We start from the raw sequence: 23,920 nt of genomic DNA, 5'->3' as shown, positions 1-23,920 counted from the left end.
AATAACTTCGGATAATATTCTGTAAACATAATCTTTTAATTTTGTATCTCACTTTTCGGTCAACTTTTTGATAACATTATCCTTAATGTAATAAGGGTGTGGAAAACTGTTCCAATACTAACCCCAATTCTTTTTAATTTTTCGGATAAATCTTGTATATATACGATATTTTGTTGTTAACTTTCACAATTATCTATTTAAAATTTAAAAAAGTGGCGGTACCGATATCGCTAATAATTTTTCAAAATCAGTAAAAAAAGGATATTTAGCGTCCCTCCAGAAGGTTAGGGCGGACTAAATTGATGGAAAAAAAAATTCGAAAATTTTTTTCAGAGAAGAAAAAGAGTAGTTTTGAAAAAAAAACAGTTTATTAAGTGATTACAGACTGCACAAAAATTTATTAGAAATTTGTCTCAATAAATAGTATGAATCGGGGTCGAAATCTGGTTTAGGTCATGAACTTTAATTTTAGTTTAATTAAAAGTTGATGAACAGAAGCATAGGACAGCAAAGCTGAATCGTGTTGGAAACAATTGGATTTTGCTTTCTTCAACGTCCGAAAGGTTTTCTAAGATTTCTAAGATTATTTCGAAAACTTTTCGAATTTTTTTCATCAATTTAAACGTTATTTCCGATAGTGAGAAAACCTTAAAAAAAATGTGTTATACTCAAAAAACGTGACCCTTTAATTTTTTTCAAAGATTTGACTTTGAAACAAAGAAAGGGTTCGCTAGATCGAGATGAAACTTTACAAGCTTCTTCTGGGTATATCAAACTGTAAAAGTCATGCTTAACATTAGACATTTCATGAATATTTCCAATTTAGCCGTCAATTTTTTTTTATTCCCGATACGACTATTTTTCACCTAAATACAAGTGTCAAAAATCACGGAAAAATTTCGGAAATTCTTGTGACACTTTAACTTTTTGCATTAGTATATATCTAGTGCAACAAACATAACACATATTTAAATTTTTGAAATTTGAAAAACTTAGATTTCAAAAAAGATAAAAAATACAGGGTGTTCTATTTACAAAAACGTAACTTAGGTACATCTAGAAATAGCAATGAGATGTTCAATTGTTTTTTTCTACAAATTAATTTGTCCCTCTAGACAACAAATGAATTTTATAGGAAACGTTTTCCCTAAAGTTAAAAATCAAAAAATGATCACCCCAATTTTAGAAACTGTAAAATAAGATAATTTATTGGATTAAGTTAGATTATGTAAATATTTTGCATGCATTTGTTATCTTTACGTACTTTACATTATTATATTCTTCCATTAATTATATCATTTAGGTTATACTTGTAGATACAAAAAAATGTTTAATAAATAAATAAATAAATACATTTTTGTCAAATTTAAAGGTTCCTCTATCTTTTCATTTCTAATAAGAAAAATGTTTGTATTTTAATATTACATTTATTGGTGACGTCAAAAAATTATTAGTCTATATTCTTTCGTTGTCGGCTCATAAACCCGCCATTCTAGCTAAAAAAAAACGATTTAGGTGAAAAAAGAACTGATTAATACAAAATTTCAAGTCACGGAAGATGATTTCTTTATTAAAATATCTACACTACTACTACATGACTGTAATTTAACACTACTGACGTATTAACCGTTCCACAAATATTTTTTTAATGAAGGTCGAATTCATTCATCATTTTTCTTACAAATTCTTAGAATATTAATAGTAGTGTGGCTTCTTTCAAGAGATTCTTAGAAATTAAGGTAAATAAACAGTTCTTGATAAACTCTTCACTGGAGTTCTTCCTTGTTTAATAATAAATTTGTATAAATTTCACGATATAAGTACTTACAGGAATTTTTAGTACACCAACTTCAAGAAATGTTTAAATAATACAAATAAATCACTTTCTGGGATGTCCTTTTTATTTCCCACTTTCCAATGAATCGTTTCACGAATAAATAAATGAAAAAATTTGAGAGAAAAACTTACTTCAAAATATAAACAAACAGTTTTTTTACAATATGACTTTGAAAAAGATGGCAAGGTATATTTTTTATTTCATGCTATTTAAAGTCAACAAAGAGGCAGTGTCGGTTCAAAGTCACAATAAACATTGAGGTATTCGTTTTGTTTATGGCTGGTAAATTTAACGAAAGCCGTTAGTAGTGACAGATCAATTAACGTCAATTTGACCATCTATTTGCGTCAACCTTGTATTTGAATTATATGCCACATTTCATGTAAAATTATAATAGATCCAAAACAATTAGTTTGCAGCCAGAAAAGTAATAGGAAGATTTAAAAATAAAACCCTCTTTCCTTAGACGTTCATCTAGCTATATATATATATATGCTTTATGATAAAATTGTTTTATTGAATTCTTATCGTATTTATTTAGTTATAAAAGCATCCTAGCAAATGCTTCGTACAGCAGCGAACGCTTTTCCTGAGGTGCTTAAGGTCGATCATGTTTCTATAAAAACGGCGTTTCTTCCGAGAACGCAATTCTCGTTATGGGTGCAGCTTCTCGATGTTTTATTGTTTCTCAGCTGTAATTTGTCATCATTTACCCACCATTCCGACTTCTATTTTCGTACCTGATTGTGAGAAAACAGATTAAACAAATGTCAACCTTGGTATAATTGACTAACAGGAGAGTTTATATCGGTCTCTCTCCTAATTCTAGTAACAAATAGCTAAATAATACTGCAATATTTCCAATATTTTAAAACGTATAGTTTCTACGATCCTGTCAAAAGTGACACCGCATACTAATGATTTCGCAAAAACTCTTTCGGTTTCATACGCCAACTTCTGGTCTAAATTAGTTATTGTATGAGATACAAAGTCGCTCACGTAACATTCTATCCCCCTTATCTATTTCTACCTGTCTACGAAAAATGGTAAAGACAAATGTAGGTAATTTTGTTACGATATCACAGAATTACTCTCGAAAAACAGTACAGTAATCACTACAACAATGTATTACAAACAGACTTTCGAATACAGTCCGGCTTCAAAAAAACACATTTTTAACTAGTCGTTTTCTCTATGACTTTAAACTTTCGATATAAGTTTGTGTCATCAGTTAACTCAATTGTTGCTCTTTTTTCACCCCTTTAAATTTTTGACATAAGCTCATTAACACCGTATATAGGAAAACAATTGACTCTAGCGTAAAAAAGATATAAACAAAACTTTCGGTTTTTTTTTAATGAAACACTGTATATTTGTCGCTTATAGGAATTATCTTATCTCTTAACGGTAAGAGATATGAAGTAGCTTAGTGGGGGGGCTTAAATCTTCATTTTTAACCTTTACCAAAACGAAAATGTTTTTGAACACTAACTGAAATTTTTTAAAGAATAAATTCAGTTGGCGTTTTGGTTGTTCATATGTACTTTTAAGAATTAATTTGTAATAATAAAATTAAAATTGTAATAATCTTTTAATTTTGACTTATTGAGTTATGTAAGACCAAGTGATGGTAATAGTTAATAATAATGTTTTATTGTAACGCGTGGTGGTAATAGTTTAAATAACTAGATGGATTTCACAGGGTCTAACTCTTTTACACTTAGGGTCTACACTTACAGTGTACGATAATTCAGTAAACAAAGAAATCTAAATAAAAAATTTAGATAAATTTGGAACGAATACACTGAAGATGAATTTTTCGAGACAAAACGTCTGAATCTGGTTCGGGCTGAGGCAGTACAGTATTGTTGTCATATAATGTCATAAAGGGTTGCAAAAAAATGTAATAAAATTTCTAGGGTCGTATTTAAAAAAATGAAATTGATGATGGTCCTGGAGAGACGAAAGGTTACATATAAAAATTGATTATGCCATTCGACAGAGGGCAAAAAGTGGCAATTTTTGACACTAACTACTAAAAAACTGATGTAAATAACACAGATAACAGGTAAAAACTACCGCAACGACGGATTTCAGTATTAGGAGTCACATGGCTCTCCATGCGTATTGCGAATGACGCTAGAGACTACAGTTGTCCAGCTATGTAGTGATTGAATGTACTATAACTTCAATAATTTTTTTCTCAGAAACTATAAGGATTTTACAAAAATTGTTTTTACAATATTGACTCCATTTCTCATGCCGCATCTATTCCCAATTTTTTTTGGATAAGTTGTGAATCACCCTGTATACAGATTATTGTGAAAATTTCATCAAATTCATCAGACAAATAAGCAAGTATATGGCTCACCATAACTCGTCGACAGTGTCAACACCATTCTTAATGTCTTATAAACGATTTCATAATGTTTTTTTTATTTTTCTGGCAGCAAATCTAGCGTAGCATTCTTCACAGTATTAAATATTCGTTATTTTCGTCACTATTAAACGTTTTATAATGCATATAAACGACAGCAAAATACTAATAAAAACATGTTAACAATATCAACGCGCTTATGTAAAGAATATTAAATGCAGGTGTGGCACATTTCATGGAACCAAATTCTTAACATTTTTCTTAAATAAACGATTGCTGTAGAAAAACTATTAGGTACAAATAAAACGTGCGACAAATTTTGTTATTTTCATGCTACATGTCACAAGCAAAACGTTATTCAAAGCTGCTAAATATAATAAAGTTTCAAATTCAAACTGAGAATCAAATATGTTTTGTTTTGTACATTCATATGCAATGAGGATATTTTTATTTGTTATTCTATCTGTCATATTTTTTGCATAAATATTGGTATTATTAACCCTAAGTGTGGTACTATGAGACGCCCCTGGAAAACAATTGAACATTCAGCTATTTTCCACAATTAGCAGCCATATTTTGCTCTGCGCCTGCAAATAACGTTATCAAATTAACACAAAGAACTAATTATGAATGAATTGCAGTGTTGGTGACACAGATATTGCATTCAATGCAGTAAATAAGCTGACCTTTTTTTACGACGGAGATTCCATAATTCTGGCTGTGAAAATTTATGTGGGAACCTCTCAAAATTAAATTCCAAACGACAAAAAATTAAACAACCTGTTCTCGATATTTAATTGTTACAAAGAACAGTTATATATGACGAGGACGCGCAGCGACAGGAGTTCCCTGCGAAAAAATGCGAATATTAATGCTTTTTTTAGATTATCAACGAGACGAAACGGCCTCGGGGGCAAGCAGGTGATATCTTGCAGTTCCCACCTGCCTCGCGAAGGCATGACTCACGCCGGTTCGCAAACTCTTCTCCAGCAACTGGCTGGACTGGTTTCAGTTCAGCAGGGCGCTCCACTTAACTTCGCGATAAACATTCGTCTATATACAGGGTGCCCCAATATTCTTTGTACGTGGCGCAACCACAGCTTCCTACGATGAAAATAAGCAGAAACGTGCCTCTATCTTGCTTCGTTTAGCCGCTAATGGGTATTACAGTTGACAAAAAAAGTTTTTTTTTTCAAGTAATTTTGAAACGCCCTGGTATACTAATACTTCCATATACAGTGTGACCCATTTGTTTTTAAGTCACCCTGTAAAATATTTATTTATAGTGCAATTTTAACCTTTAAGATGTGGAGCTTGATGAAGTGTGCTTTGTGAATAAAAATGAGCGTGATCCCACAAAATCCAAAGTGTATATACTACGTTCGTTTTTAGTAGTAAAATTCTAATATTTCATATTAGGGATTTTTTGAGAAAGAATATTTTTAAGCCACTGGATTCACGACCCCACAAAAGGGGCCAATACCAAATTTTATCGAAAAATTTTAAATAATAACGATTTTGTAGCCAAATCAAGTTACTTTACTTTTTTTCATTAATTTATTGCTGATATCAAGTTGTACATGAAGCAAAACAAAAAATGAGGTAGTTAGCTAATGAAATGTGCGTGTGTGAGTGAGTTTGAGGTTTTGCTTACTCGAGTGTGTGACACGTGTTTTTATGGCAGCCAGTAGCATTGTGTATCGTGAGCATAGAACGGCACACGACTTGCCCACAGATTCAGCCTATGACTGCTACAACAACGCGTATTGCTGCTTATTAACGTAATACAGATTATTACTGTTTATTTATTTGATTGTCGCCACAAAATTTTCGATGTCTAGTCATAGATTTAGTTTTTTATTTGGCTTTTTGCAGAGAAATTGCAGAATGGGAGGTAAACCCGCAATAAATTGTGACTCCCTCGTAATTCATTCCATCGACAAAATACGAATCATGTACATCCCCAAATTGTTGACTGGTGGTCGCATAAAATATGTAGATGCCGTCTTCGTCGCATACACCTAATAAAGCCAATAATAATGTGACTATGACGCCGTCGCCCATCCTATTTTTAGCCGGGCGATGTTATTTACATAAAGAAGTGGAGCGTCTGTGTCGCTCGGGCCGTGAATATAAAAATGTTTGCTCACGTGACATCAATTCCGGCGGTCCGGAAACTTTTCGGTTATGTAATTTATGAAAATTGCATGGAAGCGGCCAGGATGACTTTTTAATCATCGGAGTTTTCTCTTTTTTTAAATATGATAACATCGTTACTGAGGACCAACCAAGTCCAAATTTATGCCGAGTTATTTACCATGTTTGGGACAATATTTACTACTGATTTTAGAGCCCCATTGCTAGATGTCAGTATTTATATCTCGCTGACAATTGTTCAACGATACATGATTAATTCATTTCGTTACAACTGACCATGGTAATGACTTTCAAATAAGTCGTTTAGTAAATAAAACTGAAACCAAATCGTTTACTAATTGTGATTTTTTAAGTATGATAAATATTTGTTTACATTTTTTTTATTAAAAGCCAGCGATTTATAAATAACAAAATATTTTGCACACCAATATCGGCCGCATTCCGATGGTCAGGGGTCAGGGGTAGGTGCCCTGGAGTATGCAAATGGGGAGGTCAACCAACCCTTATCAGGTCCGGTGACTTAATTTTTCTTATCGGCTGCTATTTATAGACTCCAGAGGATTAAAATAAAATCCTTGTTTTTGTGACATGGGACAAACAAATTGCATGCATTTTATATCTTACTAAAATATGCATATCTAGGGTTTTATTCTACTCAATCAGTTTATACCAGAAATTAGTACACAGGGAATTTAAAAATTTAATTTTGAGTATGAATAACATTGTGATAGCAATCCAAAGAAATGGTGAAATAGTTATATTAGTTTATTTTCTTCAAAAAGATACTTCAGGTTAAAACATTAATAAATGATGCCTAAAATTGTTCATGTCGCAAAAATCGTTCAGGATATAGACAATAAAATTATTCAAAAAGTTGGATTCGAAGAAAATCATTTTTTTAGGAAAAATCTCAAAATAGAATTTTGAACAAACTTTTGAGGTCTTTAATGGAAATTAAAAACTGGAAGAGGTCTAAGTATGGAACCCTGTGGTACACTCTAACATATTACTATTTGAAAACAATAGAAATTTTACTAAATTTCCAATTCCGATAAGTACCAAGACAAAAACATATAACTTGTACTATTATTCCTCACTTAATTGAAATGGGTGTTCTTGTCCAAACACAAAGTTATATTCAAGCAAAAAAATATTTCCCACCGAATCCATTTGGAGTGTGGGAGTAAAACTCAGTTTTAGATACACATCTCATATATTAAGTCTACCGGCAGCGTTGAAAGAAACAAATCAATATCTCCCAAAATAACACACGTCGTTAATATTTTATATGAAGCGTATATCCCAAGATATATCTCGTACTTTTTCTCATAAATAGTGTTGTTTTTGTTTTTCCGTGGTTATCCTTGGCCCAGAAATAGATTTGTCTTGTTGCAATTCGCTGCCGAACCATGGAAACCATAAATTCTTATTCGAAGTCTATCATGGGAGACCGGTTCTTTAGAAGAAATAAGTTTTTAATCCTTTTTAAGGCCTACCGACTTTAAATAATATTAACTTTGTGCTTGTTTTATAGCTTCTATAAGATTTTACATATAAAAATCATATTAACTCAATTTGGGACCATTAGACAACAAATATATGTAATTTTGATGTGTTACAATGTGATCTACAATGTAACGAATCGCATAAGAAAGAGTTCTGATGGTTTCTATTAAAACAACATGTTAAAATTTAGACATTAATAGTTGAAAACATAATACGCTGTACCACTGATATTGCCAGTGGCAACTTCGGTTCAGATTTTTATTAAATCAACCCTAGGAAGGGACAAATCTCTTCGGAGTATTAAATTTTGCAGAAAATAACGTCGTAATGTGACTGATGATAAATGTGCTGGAAAAGGATGTTTGCTTTTAAAATTACTGTTCAGATTTTACATATAGCCGCTGTATCCAACATTATCCCTCTTTCTCGTTTTGCCTCTATACAAATGCGTATTGAGCCATTTAATCTACAAAATGACGGATCATTTTGACAGAGAACATATTAATACAGTGTATTAACTAAAATACGTAGATTTTCTGAATATTCAATACTTAAATAAAGATTTGTCAAGGTAGTCAATTGAGTAATGCTTTTAAGTTATCATCATATTCACATCATTCATATCATATTCTACAGTCCCTTAACTTTTTTTACGGTCCTATTTAAGAAAAAATAGTAGGGGCGAAAGTTTAGGATATTTTCTTGCGATTTTAAGCAATGGAATTTGAAACGTTCAAGTAAATAATCTCGCGCGCGACGAAAGCTCAATTCGCGCACATGCGCGGGCATGGCGCTCCTTCTCCCGCGTCCAGACTGTTCATNGTATAACCGACCACTTCGTACACTCGATGCACCTGGCCGACTACAGCTAGTACCAGAACACAGTGCGTATGCGGCGGTATTTCAGATTTTACATTCAATTTCATTTTAAATTTGAAACGGTTCATCTTACGCCTCCTAAAAATGATGACACGATTTTCCTTTGATAAAAGACCGACAATTTTTTGCTCTACTTTGCATCGTATACGATCGTACTATAAATGTTCTCCCGGTAAAGAGATTTTATTTTATTTTTTGCCAGGCACCTTCCGACGCTTTCTCTAGGGATATTAAGATTTAAACTAGCTGCTGTAATACTAGCCGGGGGATTGTTATTAAAATATTGTAAAATTTGGTTATTATTTCTCAAAATTCGTACATTATGTTTGGTTTTAAGTAAATTTTTTAAACACAGCCTGTTTCATTGAAAACTTTATTAATATTGTACACTACTCCAACTTACTCGTCTATCTGGTTGCCTGGTATTAAATTATATTGCAGCATTTCGTGCCGAACGCACATTATCGCCAATTTCTATTTTGTATCTTAATGACATATTTCCCATGATTATTAAAAAAAAGTAGACTTGTGAATTTTTGATTGGCTACAAAATCGTTACCTATTTAAAATTTTTTGATAAAATTTGGTATTGGCCATACGATCATTTTCCTTCTAGACAAGGCGAAAACCTCGCATTTGTGGGATAAATTTTCCAACTCGATTTTTTTGCATATTCAGATTCGTGAGATGTTCCTTAACATGAATCAAGATGATGCCGGCCGGAAATCTGGTGCCCATTTGTTTAAATAAATTGCAAAAATGCAGTAAATTCAAAAAATAACAATTTTTAACCCGGAAATCGGCCTTTGAAAATCATCATTTTTGCATTTTTAGTAACTTAAATTGTTTATAACTTTAAAACTATCAATTTTTGAGGCATAGTGCATAGGAACTTTTTTGTTTATAATGTGCCAAAAAACCTAAAATACCAGTTGTTACAATTTGTTTAAAAAAAGTTTGTTTAAACAAATGGGCACCAGATTTCCGGCCGGCATCATCTTGATTCATGTTAAGGAACATCTCACGAATCTGAATATGCAAAAAAATCGAGTCGGAAAATTTCTCCCACGAATGCGAGGTTTTCGCCATGTCTATTCACAAAGCACACTTCATCAACCTCTGCATCTTAAAAAAAATCCGGTTAAAATCCCACAATAAATAAAGATTGTACAGGGTGGATTAAAAACAAATAAGTGACACTGTAAACGTCACCACTATATGGCATGGTAAAGGAAGCAATTGGAACTGAAAAATATTCTACCCTTGAACCAATATATTCATAATTTTGTCAGGGGTCGTGCTACAGATTCTATTTTTTTTTGTCTTAAAGATAAAGGGTTTGTTAGAAATTTTTCCCTCTTGTAAAATTTTTGTATTTGCGATAGTTTTAGTTTAATACATTTTTTATTAGATCATTACTGATGCATTTTCGATTCAAACTTGAAATAATTAATTACACCAAATTAAAAATAATTTATTTGAGAACAGAAACCAAGTTCTTTTGTAAAAACTATCTATCTCTATGGAAGCATTAGTGCATCAAATTTCAATAAAATCATACAAAACGGTTCTTTGAAAAAAAAATACAATTATGATACCCTCTAGTGTCAAATGAAACAACTTAGGATAGACGTATATTTAGTTAAATTGGCTTATTTTGTCGGCAGAAAACTGTAGTAACTCCATGTACCCGGAATATTGGGACACCCTGTATTAGTATAACTACTTCCATTCTCATAAATCGCTGGACGTATCAATTCGGTGTCATATCCATATAAATACATTGCTTATCGCTTCAATGTGATACAGTTACTCCATTGTTGTATTTTTAATATATATCACATTGTGCCACTTCTGCTTATAATATGTCTCTATTTTAAGCGAGTTTCTTATACGAGACCGGCTTATTCAAACGTTGTGTGCGAGGGTATTTAAAAAAATAATAACAAATTCACTATTTCATTAAGTGAACAACTATAGTCCATTTAAAAATGCTTGAAGTTGAATAACCTGCCTGAAGATGAATAACCTAATAAGGATATGCGGTTTAAGGACAGGAAAATGTTCTCATTCAAAAATACATATATTCACAAGTCAACAAGGGTCAAAAAGCAGACACACTAATATGCATTCCCGAAGGATTTAGGTGCGCTGAATCCGAATCTGGCCGCAGAATTGCTCTATCACGTCAGGTTTTTGAGATATCCTAACCTTAAAGTGCAAAAAGCACTGTTATTCGTCATATTCGAGGTTATGTAGTAATAACATCTCTTCTTTAAAAAACAAATAAGTATAATTTAAAAGTACGAGGCTCCCTCTTCCGAATGCCGTTGAATTTGCTCAAATATCTTTTTTTTCGTTGAGATTATCACATGTTGAAATTTCTAAGTTTATCAGTTTCTTAATATGCGAAAATTTACTAAGGATCCCTTAGACGTCAAACAGTTGATTGCAGTTCAGAAACTTCATACTCAGAAACCTTCAATACATACGAACTCACACTCACAAGCTCCAAATCCACAAACCCACAAACCCCAAACCCACAATCTCTAAACCCATAAACCCATATTTGAGCAAACTCAACGGCATTCGAAGGAGGGAGCCTTGTACTTTTAGATTCAATGTGTTAGTTTTTTTAAAAAGAATAGATGGCATTACTACATAACCTCAAATATGACGAAAAACAGTGTTTTTTGCACTTTTAGGTTAGGATGACGTGATAGAGCAATTCTGCTGCCAGATTTGGATTCAGCGCACCTAAATTCTTCGGAAATATATATTCAAGTTTCTGCTTCCAAAAAAAAGTTAAATTTTGTTGGTCATTATATTATTAGCTCTCACATGATTTTACTTTTTTGTAAAGGTATTGAGCAAATTCAAAGAAATTCAAAAAAATCTTATCAAAGTCGAACAATATTCTTCGACACCAGACATCTAAAGATATTCATATTGCGGTAATAATTGCAATAAAATTGGTGTTAGAGGAAAACTATACTAATCTTTCTACGCAGTACACAAAGACATACAATTGGCTTCTAAATAGCCCCGCAGCATAAAAGCAAAACGCTCTCGTGACGAAATTCCCTTCTTCCTTTTGATGTCCCTGTACCGCTCGCCTCCAAAAGAGCTTTATTAACTACCATCACACGTGTTTAATCTCTGCGTTTTTCTCACGTCCCTCGAGATGCATTTTTTAATGTCGTACATGGACCGTGACGAGCATAAATGCCGGAGGATTTAAGGGACAGGCCATTAAAGTAATCCCTGAGGTGCGTATAGGCTTGAAAATCTCGAATAACAATGTTTATTTTTCTTTTTTTTTTCAAAAGAGTAACTGATATTCGTGAAGAGGCATGGGCCCTGTATATCTGTGTTTTCATAAAGAATAATGATCGCTGATCAGTGATGAAAAACAGAACGCGTTAAGTGATACAACAGATGAGCCCTAAAAATAAAAATATAAGATATTTCGATTTTATTTTCACAAGTGCTTATATTTTTAAATCCTATTGTTGTGTAATTTTTTCTAGGAATAATTATTGAGATGCAGAAGTATAGAAAGTCATTCTTTATTGCATGAATGGTTTGGTTAAAATACAATAGAGAAACCGCATGAATGCAATAAGAATAGGTACTTTTCATACTGTCTTTATCTTCGAGCGTGATTTTTTTTCGATATTTATGAGTATGAGAGTATATGAGTATATGAGTTATGATTATATGAGTAGTAACGCGAAATTGTGAGGAAAATAANTAAAGTCTGTTGTAAAGAGAATTGTAAGAGCTTTCAAAAGAAATATTACTCAACCCCCAATGCCATTTAAATATTTTGGGGTGATGCTTACCCTTGCTTGGGGGTGAAAGTGGCGGAGTCAAAAATACCAGCAAAGAATGTCCTCCTTTAATCTAAAATCCACGGGTCTGAGCGTTTTTCAACAATCTTGACGCAGTTCCTGAAACTGGCTCTGTTTCGTTTTCATTTGGCCATCCTGTATATTATATTCTTAGCTCTCACATGATTTTACTCTTTTGTAAAGGTATTGAGCAAATTCAAAGAAATTCAAAAAAATCTTATCAAATAAAGGTTTCTTCGATACCAGGCATCTAGGTCTACGTTTATATCCTATAGACTGACAAGATATTGCGGTAATAATTCCAATAAAGTTGATGTTAGAGGAAAACTATACTAATTTTTTATCACTCAACTTCTACGCAGTACAAAAAGACATACAAACAATTGGCTTCAAAGTAGCCCCGCAGCATAAAAGCAAAACGCTCTCGTGACGAAATTCCCTTCTTCCTTTTGATGTCCCTGTACCGCTCGCCTCCAAAAGAGCTTTATTAACTACCATCACACGTGTTTAATCTCTGCGTTTTTCTCACGTCCCTCGAGATGCATTTTTTAATGTCGTACATGGACCGTGACGAGCATAAATGCCGGAGGATTTAAGGGACAGGCCATTAAAGTAATCCCTGAGGTGCGTATAGGCTTGAAAATCTCGAATAACAATGTTTATTTTTCTTTTTTTTTTCAAAAGAGTAACTGATATTCGTGAAGAGGCATGGGCCCTGTATATCTGTGTTTTCATAAAGAATAATGATCGCTGATCAGTGATGAAAAACAGAACGCGTTAAGTGATATAACAGATGAGCCCTAAAAATAAAAATATAAGATATTTCGATTTTATTTTCACAAGTGCTTATATTTTTAAATCCTATTGTTGTGTAATTTTTTCTAGGAATAATTATTGAGATGCAGAAGTATAGAAAGTCATTCTTTATTGCATGAATGGTTTGGTTAAAATACAATAGAGAAACCGCATGAATGCAATAAGAATAGGTACTTTTCATACTGTCTTTATCTTCGAGCGTGATTTTTTTTCGATATTTATGAGTATGAGAGTATATGAGTATATGAGTTATGATTATATGAGTAGTAACGCGAAATTGTGAGGAAAATAATGCAAAAAAAATTGTTTGTAAATGTTAACGGAGTCCTTATTTTTGCACAACAAACATAAACTAATTTAAATAAGAGATTAATGTCTAATAATTAATTTTTCAAAAAAGTTGAATACGACATAGCTCGTAAAACACACGTAAAATTTTCTTTATTCTTAGCTTTGTACGTGTCGCATATGATCTCCGATACATACATATCTCCAACAAAGTTCCACGAACATGTCGAGGCGCAAGCAAGCATCTTCAGGATGTGTGGCACGTCTCTAGATTGATGCCGTCGAGTTGTGATTATTTAACTTAATTCAATATAGCAATATCTCCGTCCGTCAAAGTTAATAGCTTCATAATAGACTGGCTTTTGAGGCAGGGGCGGACTGGTTCCGCATTACTTTCATCAATCATAATCAACTGTTGCATATAAAATATTTTAATGAATAAGAATACTGAAATTAATCTGTAAAAATTACTTTGAAAAGAAGAAAATAAGCAATTTTCTAATTGATTGCGTTAAATGATAGTTACAAGTTATTAAAAAAGTTTTGGAATTCTATCATGATACTTCATACCACTCCTTCTACAGAGAATGTAAAGATTCTACGGCCGTAATATTTCAAAACTTTTCAAATTTACCTTATATTTAAAATTTATTTATAAGAAATAATTCTATATATTTTTTATTCATTCAATTATGTATGTCAAAGGCTTATTTTACTTTAAAACAAATAATCGTGTTTCAAACAAAAGACATGTTCATCATCAACCGGAATAAATTGCACTTGAGTGGCGTCGATATTCTATGATCCTTAGAAACTGAATCTTCCAGTATCTCGACCACTGATTAGTGAAATTTAATTAGAGATATTTAAATAAATGAATACAGTTATGATTTAATTTAACTTCAACGCTATATATCTCTAAACTTTTTTGCGGTAGATGTGAGAAAACCTCTTTTTCAAAAGTTGGGCTGTTTGAAATAAATAAACGATTCGCTAGATCGAGATAAAACTTCACAGGGTTCTTCTGGGTATATCGAACTGTAAAAGTCATGCTTAATATTAGTCATTTCGTGAATATTTCCAATTTAGACGTCAATTTTCTAAAAAACCATAAATTACTTTTTTTTTTCCTGTTTTTAGAAATCCGTATAAAAGATGAAAAAATTTTTTTTTCGAAATGTTGAGGCAGCATATTATAGGAAATTTATACCAGTTTTCGAAACCGCCCTTCAATTCTCTGTACGACCATTTGTCGCCGAGATATCGATGATTGAAGACAAGGATCCTTTTAAGGTTAAAAGTCCGATATTTCGATGAAAAATGGTCGTATCGAAATTTAAAAAAATGGAAATTGAAGCTGAATAAACAAGATATCTGGCTTAGCTGAAAAAATTTTTTCCAAGCTCGTGGACTTTGAAAATAAAAAATTGTAAAATTTTTTTGTCGCGCTTTTTCTTAGAATTGCATAATAACCGTAGCTCCTAAAAAACTTCGACCGAAAGATATAAAAACAAGGATCTTAGAGCTTCAAAATGCTTATTTTTAATTCCCGATACGACCATTTTTCACTTAAATACAGGCTTGTCAAAAATCACGGAAAAATTCGGAAATTCTTTTGCCCTTTCATTTTTTGCATTAGTTTATTTGCGATAGTGTTTACGTTAGTTTTTCAAGTGTCACAAATCGCTTACGTGTATAGCAATTTGATGGATATCGCTGTAATTTATGGTGAAGCAAGACAACATCTGTGTTAATTCGTAGAAACGGGGTAAGACGGGCCTTAATTTTTTATTACACTTTGCCGCCGTGCCGGTCGCCGAGTGCATGTTTCGCCTTGTGCCAGGTCAGATTTTACAGTGGACCAGTTTCTAGTGCCGTGAAGAAGTGTATTTTTAAATTATTTTCGAATGAACTTTTTGAATTTTTTTAAACAAAATTGTATACTGATAGTCCCCTTACTCAAAATTTTTTTTTGATAAGTTCTGAATCGCCCTGTATATGACTATGTTTTAAATGTTAACAAAATCCTAAGATTTATATTTTATATTACTGTTTCTTAAATGTAAACTATAAGTTTGTTTGGACAATACCGAACGAACAATGACTTCGAAAAACTATTTGTAAAAAATAATGCATTGGAAAAAAATTAAAAATATGCCCAGTCCGACCCTGTACTTAAGGGGCAGAGAATCGAATGCACGTGATTTTCTGCATATGTGCCGCTTTGGTGGCGTCTAGTCGACGATTGTAATGTCAATGTATTTCGCCCAGTAATTATTGCCTCGTCAATCCAAGCTCCTCCATTACAGCAGGAAATATCAGATGTCAAATATTACAAACCACATTTAAAAACACATTTTCCGTAGCGATTATTTTTTAACAAGTGATTGATTTATTTTTAATTCATTGACGCAGATGTAAAACAAAATAACCGATAAATAAAAACAAAAAATTATAAATTTAGAAACAGTTTCTTCGAAGTTTTAATTTTATTTTAAACTTTAATTGATGCTCACTTGTTTTTCCAATTAAAACACACATTAGAATTTGCAATCTAAACCTGGTCTATTACCGGATTTGAATTCCATTGATTATACCAGTTAAATACCTGTAATATGAAGGACTGTTTGGAATTACATATATATTTTCCAACTCTTTAGTAGTTATATTTTATGCGTAGAATTCAACAAGTATACAAATTCTTAATAAATTCATTTACGTCCATTATAGAAACCTGCAGATCTTGCTGGTTTCTTTGTTCAAACGTACCATAAGGAATGGGCAATACCATCATTGCATTGCGGATTTCCACTTGAAGAATAGCGCTCTTTATTGCAAAGAAACACAACTAATAAATAACTTTCACCTTATAAAATATTCCCTATTATAAATTGTAAGTCTAAACTAAGACGAAGAATTTTTCCGGGGAAAAGAAATTTCTCATTAATATATCACTATTAATGTAATATATTGTTTATTTATCGTTGACGAAGTATAAACTACAAAAGCAATTAGTACCAGTGGCGTACTTGGTATTATTTTCTTGTAGAATTAAATATAGCTATTGATTTCTTTAACTTTTTGTATTTTATTTTGTCAAACCGTTAAACATGTTTGAAATGCGTACAAAATAAAAAACAACTAATAGTTTTTTTGTATTATTAAATTGCATGAAAGAATATAGGAGGAAAAATTTCTGAGCGCGCTACTGCTCATAGTTATCTGTTGATTTATTAGGTTCCTACTTTATTTAATGCAGCCGAATGAAACATAATGGTTCATTTAAGTTTTAATAAGGCAACGATTTAATGGAATTGATACGGTGGTCATTTTTGCCTAATCTAAATATTTAGCTTACAAACAATCACATCAACGATTGATTTCATAAATATTAAACAAATTTCTCACCCTACTTGCCCAATCATAATATAAATGTCAAAGGCAACGAACGATTTGTTTATTTATTTCCAAAGTTGGCTATGTCGGCATAAAGAGTCTTTAAAGTCTAACTCAAAATATTATAAAGGGTATTACAGGCTGACAAACATCGAGAATATTGAATTTAAAATAAAGGATACAGTAATGGACTTACTGATATTTTGTTAATATACGGTGAATGCTAGCTAAATGCTGCAGAGTCAGAACGTTTTTCTTTTAAGTTCTATCCCACTTCGTGAAGATTCGTTCTGTCTTTCAGATGGCTGAGCTGAGATAATCATCTACACTTTCCTGATGTTCTGATCAATTCACAATAAGATTTATTGGCTGTGTCGCAAATCTCACTGGCTAGTAGATTCGTGAATTACCGGTCTATAGGTTTATAAAAGTAGAAGACAAGTTTCCCGGTTGGTCTGTTTCTCGTTGGGAACAATTCCAGCTGACTGAGGATTAAAAAAATGTTGTCCTGGTTTTGGAGCCACTTAGCAGACGGCAAACATTCTGAAAGTTATGTCCTTGTTATGAATGAAATTTTCAAATACAACTTCGGTTATGCTGACCATTTCCTAATTAGGTATTGGATATATTTCCGACCATATTTGCTGACGTTGTCAATAACTATCAAAATATAGTGATCACCAGATTACCTACAAGGAAATAAGGAGCTTCAACATTGTACTGTTTTATATGTTCTCGTGATGATGGTTTCCAGTCATTGGACCCTTATTAGAAGCACAAGTGTCATAGTGTCAGCAGTGTCAGCACCATTCTTCCCCATCGAAGCGACCACCAAGCCAGTAGTTAGTTAGTTCCAAAAAGACCGTCACTGTGAAACGTTCGAAAAATATCTATTTTCCGAGCCAATGCAGTTTGATAGATCCATTTTTTTTGTCAGTAAGACTCTTTCATACTCCTTTTATTAGACTTCTTTCCACGATTAAGGAATGCCCAGCAACTGTTAAAAGATGAAAATTTGTCAGAAATATCCTACGAGGTGGTCTGTTTTATTTTATTATTTTTTTTTTATTTAAAGTATACCAAAATAGACTACATAATCTAGATGCATTAAAATAACACATTTGGACGGAGATGGCACAAATAACTCCGAAAGTTATAGATAAAGTTCCAGATGAGCTTACTGCTCGTTTTTCTCATTGTATTATAACCGAGGTTTTGTCAATTTGAAAATCTGTTGTAACTTGGGTTGTTAAATACGCATTTTTTGTTGTAATTTTAGTACTTTACAAAATTCTGCCTAAACCTGATATGGATAAATAGAGAATACAACACCTTTCAAAAAGTTATAGCATGAACCACATTTATATTTAAAAAGAACATCGATGACGTCATCACTGTCACACAGATGACGTCATCAAAAATTGACCTGTTTCTGGATTTTTATACAAAATCCGATTTTTTTTATTTAATAATAAACATATTCTATTCATTTGTACCATACTGTAGTATAGATGTACCTAATGGTGAATAACGACTTAAAATTTTTACAAACTCTGATAACAAAACTAAGTATCTTGGTATTTTTTGATGTAATATAACCAACATGTGAATAGGAACTCATATTTTATCGAAGATAACGCCAGCATCTTTCATTTCCTTGACCTGTTTTAAGATATTCTTATCGAAGGTGTATTTGTATGAGAATATCTTTAAACTACGAGTAAAACAAATATAAAAACACTAATCTAAATTTAATTGATGCTTATTTACCACAAGCGAATTTAAATCTTTCTGAAATGAAAGACAATTAATTAGCAGAGTACTTACTTACGTAAAAATATTTTTAAATTGTCCGCCTAAAGTAAAAACCTACAAAATTTAAAGCGGTTATGCATATCATTAATATAGATCGAGAATAATAATGGTCCCAATTAGGATCTTCTGGGAACACCTGCTACAGGGCGAAGATTTATTTATAACCACTAATAGTTGCCTCAGTAAGTTACCACACACATCAGTTTCGGATAATTTAGAGATAAATTAGTTACGATTTAATTTATCGAATGCTTTGCTGAAGAAGTATACTCATCGAAGTTTGAGCGCGATCTGTCAAGTAGTTTGTTTACAGGTGTTAATTTTGTCAGTCCACCTAAATTGTGTTCCGCGATTTTTAATATGGATAATGTTATTGAACAAAGAGTTTGCCTAAAATATTGAGCTACTAACGGAATTTCTTGTGCTGAATCGTTGAAAATGTTCAAAAAATTCAAACATGGTGAAGAAGTAGTTGATGATTTGCCACGCTCTGGTCGTACTTTAACGTCTTCAACCGAAGAAAACATCGATAAAGTGAAGGAAATGGTCCTTGCAAACCGTCATATTTGAGAGAGTTGGCATATAAACTAAACATATCTGACGAATCAGTTCGCACCATTTTAATTGATGTTTAGAGTGCGAAAGGCGTCGCAGCATGGCTAGTTCCAAAAGAGCTGAATTTATTTTCTTCAAAAAGACCATCGCAAACATGTTGCTGAAGACAAGCTAATTGGGACGTTACATTCATGCAACGCATCATAATGGGTGATAAAACATGGGTTTACGAGTTTGACATGCAAAGAGCCAACAAGTTTCAGAATGGCCCTTTTCTAATGAACCAGAACCAAAAAAACCACATCAAAGTCGATCAAAAATCAATGTCATATTGACTGTTTTCTCCGGACGGAGAAACTGTCAACGAAGAATATTATCTGGGCGTTATGAGGCGTTTATGGAAAGACAATTCTTGGATTTTGCACCACGACAATGCACCATCACACAAAGCGATAATTGTGAATGAATTTTTGATCAAAAACTCAACAAATGTCATCGAGCAACTGACTTTTTCCTCTTTCCCAAACTCAAATTACCACTTCATAAAAATATCTAAAGGAGTTGAAGTCCATACCGGAATATGCGTTTAAAAAGTGCTTTGACGACTGGGGTGGTTCATTGGAAAAAGTGTATTGCTTCAAATGGAGCCTATTTTGAAGGAGACAAAATAAATTTTGATGATTCATTGAATATATTGTGTTTTATTAACAAATTTCGGATTGTTTTCTGATACACGGAATCAACCTGAGTCTGTTGCTCTTGTAATGTATTCTAATACTACTAAATTAAACTCAATAGACCTTTTCGGAAAAAAACTGTATTACTCGAAAATTACTACGGTTTTAATTGAATTAATTGAAACAAAACAAATAAGAATACAATTTAATTAACATAAAAGTGTCACAAATGTACACTAATCCTTTGCTCAGCGTACACTAACATGAGAATACAACTAGAAAACATTTGTAATAAAATATCTACAGTGAAGTTGTTAGGATTGTTCTTTCGTTCCCGATTATTTTGAAATGACGGCAGCTTTCGCCCGACAGAGCATTTAACGATAAAGCGAGACAGCAGACCATCAACAATTTCAAAAATTCCTCCGCTGTCAACCGAAATGCATTATCTGCCTCCCTGCTATCATCGCCCCGTAGTGCTCCGACTCCATCGACTCGTAAAATTGGAATATTATCGTGGCGTTCCCGTCAACCGAATTTCTCTCGGTGCGGTGCTTTGCGGAACCGGCCCAGACGTAAATAAATACCGCGTAGCGCCAGATACCAGTCGGAATATAAGACAGGTCCCCGATGCCGACGTCTACTTCCTAATCGCACAGAAATGGTGGGGCAAAAGGTCCCAGGAATACAGATATCTCGACGGATATTTTATCCAGATGTGTCATCCCGTTTAAAGACTTCTCGATACAACTTTTTTAGGATTATCACTTTACTTATGTGTACCGGGAATCTCATAAAAAAGACTAAAATAATTCAATTTCGATGGAAGCATCTAAAATACAGGTTGTTTCAGAATAAAAAATAAGACGGTTAATGGTTCTAAAGTATATTTAAGATACGAGATGTTAAAGCATTTTTTTTATGAATTTTTTCAATATATCCAAATGTAATAGATATACAGGGTGCTTCAATAATATTTGAACAGAGCTTAATGGCAGGTTGCTGACTTTAAAATAGAAGAATTAAGCCAAAAATGCCTTATCCGAATGTTGCTCTTTTTTTATTCACAAGGTGTTTAAGTGGAAAAATTTTTTTCGATTTTTTTAAATATCTTAACCATCTTTGAACCGATTGTTTTAAAAGTTTGTTTGCCTACGTTTTCTGAGGTGGTAACTACGAAAATGATTGCACAATAGTTATTGTGCAATCAGTTCTAGGGGGCGCTACTTATAGTGTTCTGTCGGAGTAAAAAACTTTTTTGTCCCTCAAAAATCTGAATTTCCAATAAGAAATTATTAAACTAAGTACGTTAAATTCTAAATAAAAAGTATACCTGTTAATAATCGAAAAACTTAACCGTTTTCGAAATAAAGATGTTTGGCTTAATGTTCTATTTTGGAACCAGCAACCTACCATTAAGCTCTGTCCCAATATTAATGAATCACCCTGTATAGTGGTATTGAAATTTGAGTATAAGGCCTTAAACAGGGTGTCATTAACCAACTTAACGTTAGCTATTTGCTTTTTGCCCACTTAGCTGTTATCATATCACATCAGATGGATTGATGTTATACAGTATGTCCACGGTTAGAGTGGAAAAGGGGGAAAATATTTTTATTTTTACTTGCCTTTAGAATGCGGTTGGCATGGAGAGCTTTCATCTTGCATGTACAGGGTGATCAAAAATTAGGTAAATATAAAAATCGTTCAAGAATAAACTGCCTTTTGCTCATCATTGGTATAAAGAACTCACCTTAGCAAAGCGCATCCCAGGCTGCATAGCCGCACTACCCTACCCAACCATACCACACATAAACATGACACCACCCCCGGGGTTTACACAGACGAGCCGGCGAAGCATGAAGAGCGCCAGAGGCAAAGGGCCCTAGCCGGCGGGGCCCAGCCAGGACAAAAGAAGGTCCCACAAAGCGCCTACACCGGCCGCATTTGCGGTCGGGGTAGACGACGGATGGGGCCCACCTACAAAGGCTGTCCAGGCCTACACGAGATGAGACAGGATAAAGAGGGATAATCCCCATCGATCGCAAATCATTGCGGCCAATTTCTAGCCATGGAATAATGGCGCGGTATAAAGAACTTTAGAACTTTAGTAATTTTGCCAGAACATTGTATTAAATAATTTCTTTTCTGCAACGCATTCATATTAAGAATAAATGTCACTATTACTCAAAAGCCCTATCACTTTAAAATTTATTTATTTAATAATGACGATTGTTGTGAAACTTCGTCATTCCCCATGCCAACCGCAGTTTAAATACAAGCAAAAATGTTAATCAAGAATGACTTTTTTTCGTAAAATGAAAAATAAAAATGGTTAACTGGCTTTTTCTATCAAAGTAGGCATACATCATACAAAACAACAAACAAACAAAACATTCATACACAAACTGAAATTATAATATAAATTTCAATTCTAAGCAACTTTCCTCAATAACATATTTCTGTATTGTTAAAAACAAAGGTAGTTTATTCTTGAAGGATTTTTATACTTACCTATTTTTTGATCATCCTGTACATGCAAGATGAAAGTTCTCCTTACCAACCGCATTTTAAAGACAAGAAAAAATTTTAATCAAGAATGCCTTTTTCTCGTAAAATGAAAAATAAAAATATTTCCCATTTTTCTACTCTAACCGTGAACATTCTGTATAGTTCACCTAAACTAGGTCAATGTCAGAAGTAATCAACACTGTGATTCACAAACTAAACAAATGTAACAAAAAAATTGTAACAAACACCTTTTATTAAAAACTGAAAATATTTAAAACCCATCAAATTACTAAATATTTCTATTTATATTTTATTATGAACATTAAGTATTAAGTATCTATCTCTCTTCCCGTTAGAGAATTAAAGACACAGTTCTGAATTTCGACGACACTGAGTATTTTAGAAATTCGGAGTTTATTTCTGATGCATTTTATTCATAAAACGAGTAATTTTCGAGTTGCTTTTATTTTTATTTCTTCTTTTTGCCTAAAAACACGATACAATTTAATATATCGAAAATAATTCTAAAACTATTCATTTCATTAAAAATGTAATGTAAACATTTAAGGTCCGAAAAAGCAGTGACGTAGAAATGTGTCCCTTACTATCCCTCTGAATTCTATGATTTTTTTAAATTTGTAATGATTATTTATTACATTATATTTAGAACCCTGTTTGCAACAAAATATATATATTTATTGAACGTATTTTAGATAAAAAAAATAATATCTCGAAAATAACTATAGATATAATGTTTCCTTTGAAATACAATTGCAAATCACTTGAATTGAATTTTCAAAATACTTAGTGGCGTCGAAATTCTGGGGTTCTTGTTTCGTGTGTCTCTCGATATCTGGGCCACTGGTTGATATAATTTCATACAAATTCGAAGTTAAATTGGCAGCCCAAGTTTCATTAATCTAAGTTAAACATCTTCAGTGACATTTGCAATGTTATGTTTTTCAAAAACGTTATCACACTGTACATCGAAAACCAAGCCATTTAGAACATGTACATGAAACCTTTTTCTGCAAAATTGAAGAAGGATTTCACCATTCAATTTTTTCAATCATTAATTGGACTTACCCTTGGACTTACCTCTATAACATTCACTAGAGAATTTCTGCTTAATTATCACAGTTTTAAAGTTACAAAAATTCGCTCTTATAGCGATAGATACGGCTTTCTTTTGGCTTTCAATCAATACTTGTCTCGTTCATCTATTCGAAAATTTTGGGCAGAATGAACGTTT

General features: G+C 32.7%; 1 protein-coding gene across 1 annotated transcript in view; it reads right to left on the bottom strand.

Annotated features, from left to right (window-relative positions):
- Positions 1-23,920, bottom strand: part of LOC108912284 (probable G-protein coupled receptor Mth-like 1) — a 227,511-nt gene that overhangs the window by 138,684 nt on the left and 64,907 nt on the right. The gene's annotated exons all lie outside the window — the stretch shown is intronic.

Source organism: Anoplophora glabripennis, unplaced genomic scaffold, assembly GCF_000390285.2.
Source record: "Anoplophora glabripennis isolate ALB-LARVAE unplaced genomic scaffold, Agla_2.0 scaffold35, whole genome shotgun sequence".
Classification (NCBI taxonomy): Eukaryota; Metazoa; Arthropoda; class Insecta; order Coleoptera; family Cerambycidae; genus Anoplophora; species Anoplophora glabripennis.
Note: the sequence above shows the minus strand (reverse complement) of the source record. Positions and strands in the feature narration are given on the sequence as shown.